The following is a 14,192-nucleotide window of genomic DNA, read 5'->3' on the forward strand; positions in this document are numbered from 1 at the left end:
AAGACCTCAACACCTGTTTGACTTTCATTAGTATGGAAGAAACTGCAGAGACGCAACCTCTTTCTCGAAGTCATTCGGGTGATAATTCTGTGGAAAAAATCTATTATAAGGACACGAGACCCACATCCCAGATCACCACAGAAAACAGTCCTGTGGAGTTTAACGTTTATGGACAGGGCATCGATTACATCGACCTGAAACGCACCAAACTACATGTCAGAGCTAAAATCACCAAAGCTGATGGTAGCATCTTGACAAAAGATGAAAAGGTGGGACCCATCAATCTATGGCTCCAGAGTTTGTGGACTCAAGTGGATCTGACACTCAATGGAAAACTTATCACCACCTCGACCAATCTGTATCCTTACAAGAGTTATCTCAAAGTGTTGCTGAATGGCACGTCCACAGCCAAGGAATCGTCTCTGCAATCCCAACTGTACTACAAAGGCACGACTGATGATATAGACAGTTCAGATCCTGTAACAAGCATCAATTCGGGACTTATTAACAGAGGTGTTTTATGTGAAACCAGTCACACCTTGGATATGGAAGGACCGCTATACGAAGACTTTTTAGACATCAAACGTTATCTCATCAATGGCGTCAATCTATAGATCAAACTGTTCCGGACCAGACCTTCCTTCCATCTGATGTCAGGAGAAGATAATCCAGATTACAAAGTCAAGATCGAAGACATATACCTCAGAGTCTGCAAAGTGCGACCCAATACGGCCATCATCACGGCCCACGCCAAGACGTTGCAGGACAAGGAAGCCAAATATCCTTTCACGAGGAGTGACATCAAAGTGGCCTCCATACCCAAGGGAAAACTGAGTTTCACCTGGGATCACCTGTTTCAAAATAAATGTTCCAACAAAGTTGTGGTGTCACTGGTCTCTGCCGAAGCAGTCAATGGCAGTTATACTAAAAATCCATTCCATTTTGCCATCTGGACACGATTGCCTTGTACGTGAATGGAGAATCACTACCAGCTCAACCTCTACACGTGGGCAGCAACCAGTACATCTCGGCCTACAACAGTCTGTTCGAAGGAAGAGAATCCATAGGACTGGACGTGTCTAGAGAGGATTTCTCTAGTGGTTATGCTCTGTATCAATTCACTTTGGAACCTTACCACTTGAAGGACGGATACCTGGATCTTATAAAAAGGGGTAATCTACGATTGGACTTACAGTTTAAAAAAGCCTTACCAGAAACGGTCAACTGTTTGATCTACTCGGAAGACAACCTTCTGCTTCAAATCGACGGAGCCAGAAACATCTTGTATGCAGAACCATGAACACTTTACAGTTGGAATGTGCTCTGAACGCCGATCCGGTCACGAGACACGTCAGAGTGTATGCTGCAGATGAACTTTCACAGTACCGACTGCATAGTTTTCCACGAGGATTCATCGTGAACACAGAACCCTCGACAATGAAAGGACGACACTGGGTGGTCATATGGTTAGACAGTGCTAACCATGGAGAATTCTTTGACAGTTTTGGGAAGCCTCCAGAATATTACCAGAGACAATTTCGAGCCTTTCTGCAGAGAAACAGTGTATGCACCTATTACGACAGGGTGTTTCAAGACGCCGACAGCAACTCGTGTGGACTTTTTGCTTTGTTTTATGTGATGATGAAATCGATGGGATCCTCTCTCAGAGACATTCAAAATTATTTTTGTTCAGATACTAGAGTCAACGAAACCAACGTGTATCAGTTTGCCGTAACTTATTTTAATCATTGTGTATTATAGGTTTTGCCCTTAAGGCCTCTCGATGTAACCTAATGTGTGTCCATTTTATATATGTGTAGTTGTCTCTACAGAGACCAGAGATTGTAATTAGAAATAAATGAAAAACACACCCAAATTTCGCTAGCCCACACAAGTCCCGCTCGAATCGATGGACGGTTGGGAGGTATGGCACTGCGTTCTGTTTTTACTACAACATCAACACAACATAACAAATACATTTTTCAAATCATTTATTTGCTCCCGTTTCAAGCCAGTGGAGATAAGGGTTAAGGAGCAGACCTCTATTCCACTTTACAATGACTTCCATTTAAATCGTTTTTTGTTCTTCCGTTGTGGTATTGCCGGTGGCCGCTTCTGTCTCTGTATGGTTGGTTCCATCTTTATTGAATTATCTGGGTTCAGCATCTTGTCTGGCTTCTTTGGGTCCATTGTCTTCTTTTGCACATCAGCCACGGGTTTGGACACAATGGGAGGTGTTTTCCCTTTTCCATCTTGAATTTGTTCAGGTTGTGTGGCATCCATCACTTGTCCTTTTAATAGTCGTATATATTTTTCTTCAGCACCAGAATGTTTTATGTCACGTGTTGCATTATACTGTTTTTAATAAGGGTGCTATACTCTGTAACACGAGCACGATGATTTCAGCTCGTAACACCTTTTTCTTCTTCTTGACAGAAACCGTCTTGTCACCCAACACACGTAATACTTTTTTGTGTTTATTCAACTTTTCAAATGTCTGTTTGGAGAGTGGAACATCACCATACAATATATTGGCAATAATGAAGGTCACGGTTTTCAACTGATCCGTGGTAATGTGTTTCAAGAGTAGATTTGTCTGCTTCGTTGATTTTCCATACAACAGGAACCGAAGAAAAGACAAGTTCTCCTTGATGACTTGAGACATTTTGACGTGGCTTTGAAAATGGACTGCTATTTATACTCTTGGGACGTAAACGATGGAGTCTTCATTGGGAAATATCCGAGTTATCAGTCTCAGCTTATCATCACCAGGGGGTGACATGTCCACCACCAAATAGTTAAAAGGGGTCTTCATGGCATCCTTATAAGCTTCCACCAAAACACCTGCACATCCTGGAAACAACTGACAGCCCAGCGTCATGATCTGCGACGTATCTCTCACGTTTTTAAACAGAACGAGATACCACGTGTTGAGAGCAATGGTTCTTGCAGACTTTCCCTGTCCATAAATGTTTTGGGTAATGAATATGATGCTCAGTCTTCTGTGATGACATCCTTGTGTAAACAGCAGCTCTATGTCTTTGTGTGCCAGTACTTGGTGCATGAGATCATCCAAAATGATGAGTCCATGTTGTCCATCAGCAAAGTCTTCTATGTCCACCTGTGTAGGTAACCCCGAATGAAACGTAAGGTTAGCTACAGTCTTTTCCATATCGTCGTAAAGTGGCTGGTACACGCCATAACAATACATCATTTTCTTTGGAGGGTCTTTGACGTACATACCATTCAGGTTTTTCAGAAGTCTGTATACCCACGGAGTCTTTCCAGCACCCATGGGGCCTGATACACACATGCTCGAACAAAGTTCAAATGGCGCCAAACGCTGTTTCCCACCAAGGACGTGTGGGATCCACCACTGCTTCTGGACTCCACGAAATAGCACTTTTAGGCAACATGGGTTTCACTGATTCAAATGTTTTATTGTTCAACCACGGTACTCTGTTTTCCAAATTGTGTACTTGAGACAGATGGTTAGGAAGTCTCAACAAATTCTTGACCTGACATCCTGGAAACGGACAATCTTTTCTGACACGACCCATAGCGACAAATGTATCTGTCAAACTAAACTACTGTGCAAATCACAACTATTTTATAGTGTGGCCCTGAGTGTGGCCCTGTGTGTGTGTGTGTGTGTGTGTGTGTGTGTGTGTGTGTGTGTGTGTGTATGTGGCCCTGAATGTGTCCCCGTGTGTGGCTCCGTGTTTGGCTCCGTGTGTGGCCCTGAGAATGGTCATCTAACATATAAATGTGTTCTATGATGTTTCTCTTCTGTTTGCCAGAAATATAAAAGTCCCTGTTGCCCCTTGTTCACCACGTGGAGGTCAGAGAGATTCGAACAAGATATACCAAATTTGATGCTTTTATGGAGAATGTAGTGGAGGGAAAATACCAAGTTTGATGTTTCATACCGATTTTGATTTTAGGAGATAAATACCAAGTTTGATGTTTCATACCGAGTTTGATTTAACAGTTGTAACTGACATTAGTAGCCATAAGGAAGAGTGTCCAAGTTATCTTGAATGACACGTTTGGTGTACACGATCTTGTACTTTTTCTCTTCCACTTTGTTATAAATCTTTCTCTTTCTTTTCTCTCTTGAAATTTTAGACGGATTCGTCACGGTCAGGGTACCATCTCTACTCGGTGACAAGACCATCTCGCAGATAGCTTCAAAGTGGATAAGCTGTGCATTGGCATAGTTCAAAGAGAAACCTCGTACCTTGCACACTTCTGAACCACTACATGTTCTGTATCCGTAATTTTTTGGAGCTCCACTGACAAATTCTGTGATATACTGGCCATCCAGTTCGTCGGTCAGTTCTCCACGATAATCTCCCAGAGAGGGTTGATAGTTTCCGGGTCTGGCCACAAAGATGACAGAGTCTGTGTCGTAGTACAACACATTTTCATCCAGCTTCTCCAACACACAGTACAATTTCAATCTCGCCCAGGAGGTAGTGAACGTTGCCAGAAAAATGTTGGTTTTCAGGTCTTCTGGGATAAAGGCTACTTTGTGTTGGTATTCAAGCTGCAAAATGGACTGTCAACACGTGAAAATCGGCGATGTCTTTGGTGGGATCTGCCAACATATGGAAAAACGTTTCTGCGTTGTTTTCGTGAATGAAGGCAGACTGCTTCATATTCAGACGTTGACCGTATTTCCCCCAGAAACTGTTCAGACACAGTTTAGCCAGAGACCGAAGTCCAGGGTTCTTTACGATATTTTCTTTGTCAAGCTGTACACCCTCTTTGTCTCGATATTGTCTGATGTATTTGTCTTTGTCTTCCTCTGCGATACACCATTCAGGCCATCCACTTGCTTCTTGTTTTAATTTGAGGAAGGTATTGATATAGTTGGCAAAAAGACCACCTTCGCGTGTTGCTGGGTCGTACTGTGTTGTTTCAGGATAATGATGACCTCATAGACTCTGGTGACTCGATACCCTTGATCCGTGGCTTTAAGGATTTCGGGAATGCACCATGTTCCAATGATGTTTCTCTCTTCCTCTGAATGCCGACATGGTGTTTGTAATTCTTCGTCAGCACAGGTTCTGCACAGGGGGAACTTGAGTTTTCCCTTAGATTTATAGGGTAGCACAGGATAATAAAGTCCAAGTGGTGGTAGTATTTTTACCTTGGCGATACCAAAGTATTCATCTAATGGCTTGAAATCTGTGTGTATGATTTGAGGATGCCCCACTGGATATTTACAATACTTATTCACCCAAAGATACAGAGACGTGAAATCCACGTATTTGATTTCTTCTCCTTCTTTTGCTTTGTAATGTAGCTTGCTTGCATTGGTTCTTCCTCCAAAGAAAGAATCTCTGGGATTTAGTCGGTCTTGTAGATCCAACGAATTCACGAACTGTGACAGTTCTGGTTTGGATTTCAGAAGGTAGTGGAATTGATGTTCCCAGATCTCAGTGACACTGTATCCTTTGGCTTTGAGTATTTCTCGTTTTCTGCAGGTCAAGGCATACAGGTCTTCAATCGATTGATTGGTTCTTGGGTGGATGGTGGTAGAACGCTCGTGTGGAAAACATTGCCGACATCCATGCCATAAGCAGCCATTAAACTCGAAAGCCGTATTTGTTTTAGGACAGTACCCATCCAGTCTGTAGTGGGTTCCTGGTACCAGATGTTCCCCTCCATTGAGCGCATGCTGTATCTGGTATTTGTTTCGATTTTTATGTTGAAACCATTCTAACCACTGGATGGACACTTTGCTGAATTGGTCTTTTCTGATATAACCCTCGCTTGGTACTTGAGCAATGGGACTGGGCACGACTTCAGATTCAGCTATGGTCATCCCTCGATCTCTCAATTCTTGTTCCGTCAACCATAAATCGGGTTTCACCTTGATAGACCCGTCGTCTCTGACTGTCATCCAGTCCATGATCTTTTGTCCATCTGTGAGTTTGGCGTGCTGATGTTCTTTAAGAAATTTGCTTTGAAAGATGCCCATACATACTGAGGCGATGGTGATGTACTGAGCAAATGGGTCGATACCATTGATGTAGCTGACAGCTTTGGTGTCGATGTATATCTGCTTTTCACCTGTGGCTTCCAGCATCAGAGCTTGAAACTTAACGCAGGCTTCTCGGAGAACAGTGACATCGGAAATACAATAATCTTTCATTTCTCTCTGAAAGTCGAACATACCCTGTTGTTCAGCATGCCACTTCAGAAATTCTGTTCTCTCCTTGGACGACATGTAGTTAACACCATACATCTCAGGGTCTGGAAACGGTCTGTGGTAGTTTTGATTTCCCCTGGTGTTAAAGTAATGCGGAAAATATCCTTTCTTGAGCTCTGTTAAACCAAAGGCCTTGGGGAAAGCAGCCAGCTTCATGGGAAGAAAATTTAAAATGTCGATGATTCTGATGTTAAGTCCCCTCTCCACTTGCAAGTACATGATTTTGGAGCCATTATAGATTATTTTCTGCGGATACATGGATTGGTCGATCATGTACTCGAGGATAAAGTAGGCATCATATGCCTTGTTGTTGTGGGCGACAGCTGTAAAACCTTTGTGGTTGTCTCAAAACAACCATTGGCAAAATTGGATGTGGGCACCGTCCCCTTGAAAGATAACTTGACGGAATCCACAAGTATCGTCACATGGTTGTTTCAAGTACTGTTTCTTCTTGTCACGTTTGTTACAAGAGGGACATCTTGACCCGCATACGTGGCATTTGGATGTTTCTGAGGTAGATTGGTTTTTACACGCTTCACATGACGTCTGCGCCACCAAGTAGTTCGGTACGTGTTGATGTTTGCCACACCACGATTGCTGGCAATGCTGACACCGGGACTGATGACGGCAGTTATTTCCGGGGCAAGTGGGACACACTCCAATTGGTGAGTAACCTTCATTGCATTGCAACAGTTCATTCGAAATCATAGAAGATGAACTTGGTACGGGCGTCGTTGATTTCTTTTGGAGGCTGATAACAGAGATGGCCTTGATCCACGTAGCTGATACAGCAAGGACATTTCCATTCTTCACAAGTGTGAAGTCGAGGATCCCTCTCACTTCTGTTGATCATTTTCTTGCATGTTGTACACTTCCATAAACTCTCACATTTGGAAGGGATGGTATGTCCCTTTTTGTCTCGCTTCTGTTCCTTGTGACGTCGAAAGCATGCCCGTGATCGACAGGTCACGTGGCAATGGAGGCACGTCATCTGAGCACACGATGCAGGTTAAAGCACAGGAATGACGTAACTTGTTATTGTATGGTTTTAGACAATGGTGACAAAAATATGATGCCGAAAAGAAGCCTGTGATGTTGACAATGGCGTGGAAATGTGGTCTTGGCTGCTCCACAAAGTACAAGAACAGTTTAGGCAATTGGTCGCCAACTCTCAGAAATTTGTTTCCTAATTCAGCGCTCACGACAAGGATCTGTCACTCCAGGACTTTCTCGAAGGCAGTGATGTCATTCAGGATGGCTGGACGATCAGTGGGGATTCTTGCCAACTCACACAGTTTCAGAGCCAGGTTTTTTTTCTGTTCTCGACGTTTCTTCTGTGTATCATTTTTGTAAAATGCCTGGGCGCATTTCTTGTGTTGGGGAATCAACTCGATGCAGAGGGTCTTTGGGTAGGGACCTCCCACGAGCTCCTGCCAGTCCTTGTTTGATATACAGATGACTTTGGCCCATGCCACGCCGATCGCACGGGCCATGCATAAATCGTCGTCGTTCACGATTTCCACAAGAGACCTTTTTAGGTGGATTGAATTGTCCAGACCAGTGAGATCTGTTAGTGTGGTACCAGATCTTCCTCCTTGAGGGATTTGAATGGTGCCGATCTGAATGTTGAAAGATGTGTCTGTAGTGCTCTGTAGTACTTTTTCAATGTACCCTAGGATGATGTCAGCATTCAGTTCGGCCAAGGGTTGCAAGGGCACGACGATCGGCGAATTCAGGGTATCATGGTGGAGAATCACTCGTCCAATGTCTCTGCCTTCCAAACCGAGAGTAGCTTCTTCCAAAACGTCTTCAAACATGTCATGTAGATCGTTGTGTAAATGTTTGAGTTGTTTCCCTTTCCACTGATCGTTAAATTTAATTTCGTATGTCGTGTCGACTGCCTTTGTTTTCTTGTGAGTCCTCATACTTTTCTTTGTAAACACGTAGGGGGTGGATGAAGTAGTCGCGGTAGCAGCAGCAGCAGCAGGGCCGATCCCCCCCCCCCCCTGCCTGATTGATCGTACGCTGACGCTTGACGGGTGGTTCTGATGATGTCGATGGTGGTGACGATGGTCTGTGTTCACAATGTATTTTATGCCTCATCAGATCGGGCATTCTTCTGAACGTGGCATTGCAAAAGGCGCACGGTAGCCCTTTCCCCTTTTTAACGTCTTCTTCTTTGGAGGTAATCACAGGTTCTTCTGGTTGCCATTCCCCGTCGTTAATACAGATTTTGGCCAGATCGATTTGGGATGGATTCCAATGGTCGTCACAAAGTTTTACCATTTCTTCGTATTCATCGGGTGTTAAGGGAGACCATAAGTCTTCAATCTCGGGACCAGGAAGAGTCTGTATCCCCGTGGCTTCTTCCAATTGCTCCATCACAGATTCAGACTGCTCAATTTCCTGACACATCAGTTCTATGATTTTTAAATTCACGTATTCGTTATCCTCCAAACCATGTTGTTTGGCCCACGCAAGCAAGTCGTCACTGCTCGTGAAGGAGTCCAGCTTCGTATTCAAGACGAATCGATCCATCTAATAAAAATAAACGTTCAACCCAATAGATTTTTCTCACAACATAATACCTCATATTTTTACAGTTTTCAAAATACAATAGCTAACGACTATGTTTGGTGTATAAAAGAATTCTTATAGACACACCCACGAACGTACACCCACGCACACTCACGCACACACACACATTCCTTTCTTCGAGACAAATATATCTTTCTTTCCCTATGACTAAAATAAAATAAAATATTTGTATTCAATTAATCTTTATTTTACGAGGAAGGAAATGTTTTATTTACTCAATATATTTTATTTTACGGTTATACGGACATATGGTTAAGGACCACACACACACACACACACACACACACTGATTGAGGAAATCCGCTGTCGCCACTTCACGGGCTACTTTTTTTTTATTAGCAGCAAGGGGTTCCTACACCATCCCTCAGACAGGATAGTACATACCCGTTGTCCCTTTGTGGGGCACTGGCTAGATATAACCCAATGTGCCCCCCTCGACGGGAATCGATCCCAGACCGACCTCACATCAAGGGAACACGGAGCTACGTCCCGCCCCCACAGGGTTATTAGAGGCTGCTTGAAAAACAAACCTCGTACCATAATAAATAAATAAATAAACAAATAAATAAAAACTATAAATTATTTTTAAAAATTAAAAATAAGTGAAAACATTTAATTTCCCCACTCCAAATACGAATGGCGTACCTTCCGCGCTGGAGTCGAACTCGCTAACAAGTCACCTACTCGACACATGTAACCAAAGCCTGTCATTTAAACCACATATACATATATGCGAGACGGGCCGGGCCGGGCCGGGCTAAGTAGGTTAGGACTACCCTATGTTAGTTGTCGTCTCGATACAGAGAGGCATGTCTCCGTCAAAACGTTCAATTATTAATCTGTAACTCCTTGGCTGTCGACATTACGCTAACATCAGTTAATTAATATTTTATTAATTTACTTCTGACACGGAGAGAGATCTCCTCATAGATATTCGCGACATCTGCTGTGCCTTAGGCGTTCTAAGAGATCCAGTATGTTAAATAGTTTCAAAATGGCGGTCTCCCCCCCCCCCCCCCCCCCCCCCCGTCTATTTACTTCTTTTTTTCGGAGAACGTACTTTATGCGTTTACAATAAAACATTTAGACAGTCAACATACATTCACTTTTTTTTTTTTGGTATGCATTTACACTCCCCCCCCCCCCCCCCCCCGTATTACTGTTTGTGCGATTTATGTATTAAAATGTCGAAATATAGCGCCGTAAACATTTAATTAGTATTATCTGCATGCACAGAGATCTTCGCGACATCTTCTGGGACCCTGAGAGGTGTCTACGTCAATTATGTTCTAGAGGCCTGTCTGTTAACAAATTTATTATTAAAGTCATTATCTATATATATATATATATATATATATATATATATATATATATATATATATATATATATATACATATAGTGGACAGTGTTACAGCGTTGATAGATCAAAATCTGGCCAGTGGCGGCTTATACATTCATTGCTAAAACACCCCCTCCTAACTTTGACCACAGACATGGACGCCGTTGACACGTAAGTTTTCCATTTACGTAAATATTTAAATTGCATTCAGCTATATTGCAACGATTTTCAAATCAGTACAACTTCGGATAAGAAAACCTCAGTTGCGTTAAATGCCATTCTTTTTTTCTTAGAATCGATAAATTTGACTATTCGAGGAGTTTAGATTAGATTTTTATTTATCCAATATCCAAATAAATTGGACCGTTCGAGGAGTTTTGATTAGATTTTTATTTAGCCAATATCCATTTTCGGATTGTTATGTTCAACAGACTTTGAACAATGTTTGTTCTATTCACCGTCTACGAAATAAGTCTCTGTTGTTTCGTAGATTGTCCAAACTTTGCAACAACCAATATGTCGAGCAATTGTTTGTCAATGATTAAGTGAACAAACATGCTATTGATTGAATACGTATAGCAAACAACAACAATTAGCAATATGTAGATACCAAAAGGAGGAAAAGTACGTTTATCACTACGGAGGTCATTTAAAGTAACCAGGCAGCCGACTGGATAGAATTGGTAATGTGGTGCGCAGCAGCTGCTTCGCCGATATGTTTGAGACAACCGGAGACAGTGCGCATTGCATAACGTCAAATACATGTACATTGACATTTCTTTTCATTAGTAATAAACTGCATTGTATCTTAACAAATAAACTCTTTTTTTTTTTTTAAATGTTGGATATATGCTGATTTCGCTAAAGTTTTATGTCGCTAATATGTCCTTGGTATGTACGTCGCTAAATTTTTAAGGTCGTTAATATTTTACAGTATCACTTGTACATTTCCAGTGATGAATTTTACTATCCTCCCCCCTCACTCCCTCAATCGTCACTGCCCAAACTTTAAATAAAATAATAGTGTGTTATGATGTTTGGCCAATAATAACCTGAGACACATATATAGCTAAATCGACCGTCAGCAGATTAGGAAAAGTAGTCTGTTATAATAACCGTTTCATTCTCTCCAGTATACAGCAATTATTTTGTAGCCGTGTCGAGTGCAACAAAGCATTCCTGTGATATGCGAAAAATGGTGTTCGGTCTCCAAATAACGTACGTTTTTCGCTGGTAAAACTTTTATTTATATTAAAATGTGTTTCGGATATTTAGGGGCACATTTCTGAGTTTCATAATAAACGCATCACCTTTGCATCGTTAAATACAAATTTGTTGTATCACGTATAATTATGTAAAGAAATTTTATTTTTCTACCACCAATTCTTACTCATCTCTATAGTAGTTAAATTTATAAAAATACAATACATACTTACTTTTTTCTTTCTCGGTGAATCTTCCTCACAATCAAATAATGACAAGACGAAGTCGCAATCCGATGCAGTTATCCAACAGCTGCAATGTTTGTGTTGCAATGGTTCATGTTATGACTATGACTAAGAGATTTACGTGCATTCAGAGCAAGCTGTTGTAGCACACGCCTATCCTGGCCACAGGGACCGGCCTTGGCCGGTTCCCTCTGTCCAGGACAAGAAAGGGTTGGGGGAGGGTTGTAAAGAGGGAACGCCTGCACTGGCAAGTGCAAGGGAGCACCAGCAGTCCAATGTTGGTGACAGGCGGGAGGTATTTGGTGCTATGGAATTTTGAAAAGTCCCGTAGGATTATGCCAGAGGAAGAGGTGCGCGTTTTACATGAAGGAAATTTGGCGCAATTTTGATGGTCGTTCTAATTGAAATAGTGAAGAGAGCCAATAGGTTTTGCTTTTAGTATTCCGAATATGGCTCTTTATTATGACCGTCTTGGTGCTGTAGGGCGTCTCCCTAGGTTGCCCATAGTAAAGTAAAGTTTGTTTTATTTAACGACGCCGCTAGAGCACATTGATTTTTTATCTTATCATCGGCTATTGGACGTCAAACATATGGTCATTCTGACACTGTTTTTAGAGGAAACCCGCTGTCGCCACATGGGCTACTCTTTTTACGACAGGCAGCAAGGGATCTTTTATTTGCGCTTCCCACAGGCAGGATAGCACAAACCATGGCCTTTGTTGAACCAGTCATGGATCACTGGTCGGTGCAAGTGGTTTATACCTACCCATTGAGCCTTGCGGAGCACTCACTCAGGGTTTGGAGTCGGCATCTCGATTAAAAATCCCATGCCTCGACTGGGATCCGAACCCAGTACCTACCAGCCTGTAGACCGATGGCCTGCCACGACGCCACCGAGGCCGGTCAGGTTGCCCATAGGGCCCTTAGAAGAGGCCTGATCTCTTCTGATCGTGGCATGACAACCCATGTTAGAATGGTGCTACTTTTTATACACTCGGAGGTCTGGTCTAAGTGGGTCAGTAGGTCGGGTTAGTAGGTCAGTAGGTTATGACTCCATACAGGCCTCACTACTACTCACAACAGTAGTAAATTAATGTGGTACACACCATGGTGGGGAAAACACCCAAGGTATGGAATATGCTTAGATGTCAAGTCACTGAAAACAATATTTTCAAACCCATCAGGCTAGTTTTTTTTTATATATGCATTATTAAATCCACTGACAGCTACCAATATATCTGCTGATATTTTATTAGCAATCTCCAGTGATTGGTGTTTACAGACATGTATCATATTTAGAGTTATCACTAGGTTTACATTTTTATTTTTTATTTGTCATAAGAAAAGCGCATTCAAAGCATCAAAAGTGTGCGAAAAATCATTTTTCTTTAATTATTTTCTGTTTTAACTGAATACAATATTTATATTGCATGCATTACTACAATCTGTAATGTAACAAATCATTTACATAGTAATATGGAAAAATATAGCTTTACAAGTGTGGTAATAATGGAATATAATATACTAACACACTCCGTAGATTAGCAAATGTGTCAAAATTGCTCTTGTACTATTTATACCCCCGCCACATTCTACGTTTGCTGTAATTCTGCTATTGCTGGATTTCCAGCCGCTTGCGGAATTTACACTGTACAATTCCGCCGATCCCGCCAATGGTTGGAACGGCAGAATTATTCTGCCCTTTATTGAATAAATTGCCAATAACGCTACAATTAACTCTTTAAAGTAATAAATATATTATTTTAGCTATACTTAATATTACATATTTTATAACTTTTATAAGACATTTCTCGTTCTTTAAAAACACATAAATACATAATCAGCTAAAAATAGCACTTTACCTTTGCAAGGTGAATGTCGTCTGCAAAACAGCTGTTTATGACAGGAAGTATTTCAGAACGAGGCTCTGGCGCCATTTTCGTATAACATACATGTTATGGTTGGACTATACCAATTCAAATCCCATAGGCGACCATGTTAACGTTTGTGTTTAAAAACACTATATGCAATATATCAACCAAACTATGACCCATAAATATCAGTACTACAACCCCTACCTCGAAGTATTAACTGCAGAAAATGGTACATTTCATGGCTCATTTTCGGTATAACCAGATGTTTTTACAACACCCCTAGTTTCGCACAAAATTTTAGTACTTTTTTTTTTACATGTACCCCATACATGTTCCAAACACAAGGCTACTTGACACAGTGGTACTAGATTAATTAAAATTGTATACATTTTTAGCCGAGATGAAACTAATTTTTTTTACAACCAACACACTCACATTTATAACCAATCACAGGACTTGTGGTGTTAACTTCTCTATCAAAAGTTACGGTGCACCTTGAACTTCGACCCAGCCGGATATTAATTGGTATAGTGCTACCTTATGAACTAATCTTCAATCTTATTTCCACTTGGAAACTGATAACATCTGTCATACGGTAATAAATACCTCCATTAATGCTAAACAAATCTAATGATATGTCGTATGAATTGTGAATAATTCAACTTGCCATTAAAATAAGTGTAAACAAGAATGTAAACAAACGTTCTTCTTT

Source organism: Gigantopelta aegis, chromosome 3 (genome assembly GCF_016097555.1).
Source record: "Gigantopelta aegis isolate Gae_Host chromosome 3, Gae_host_genome, whole genome shotgun sequence".
Taxonomy (NCBI): Eukaryota; Metazoa; Mollusca; class Gastropoda; order Neomphalida; family Peltospiridae; genus Gigantopelta; species Gigantopelta aegis.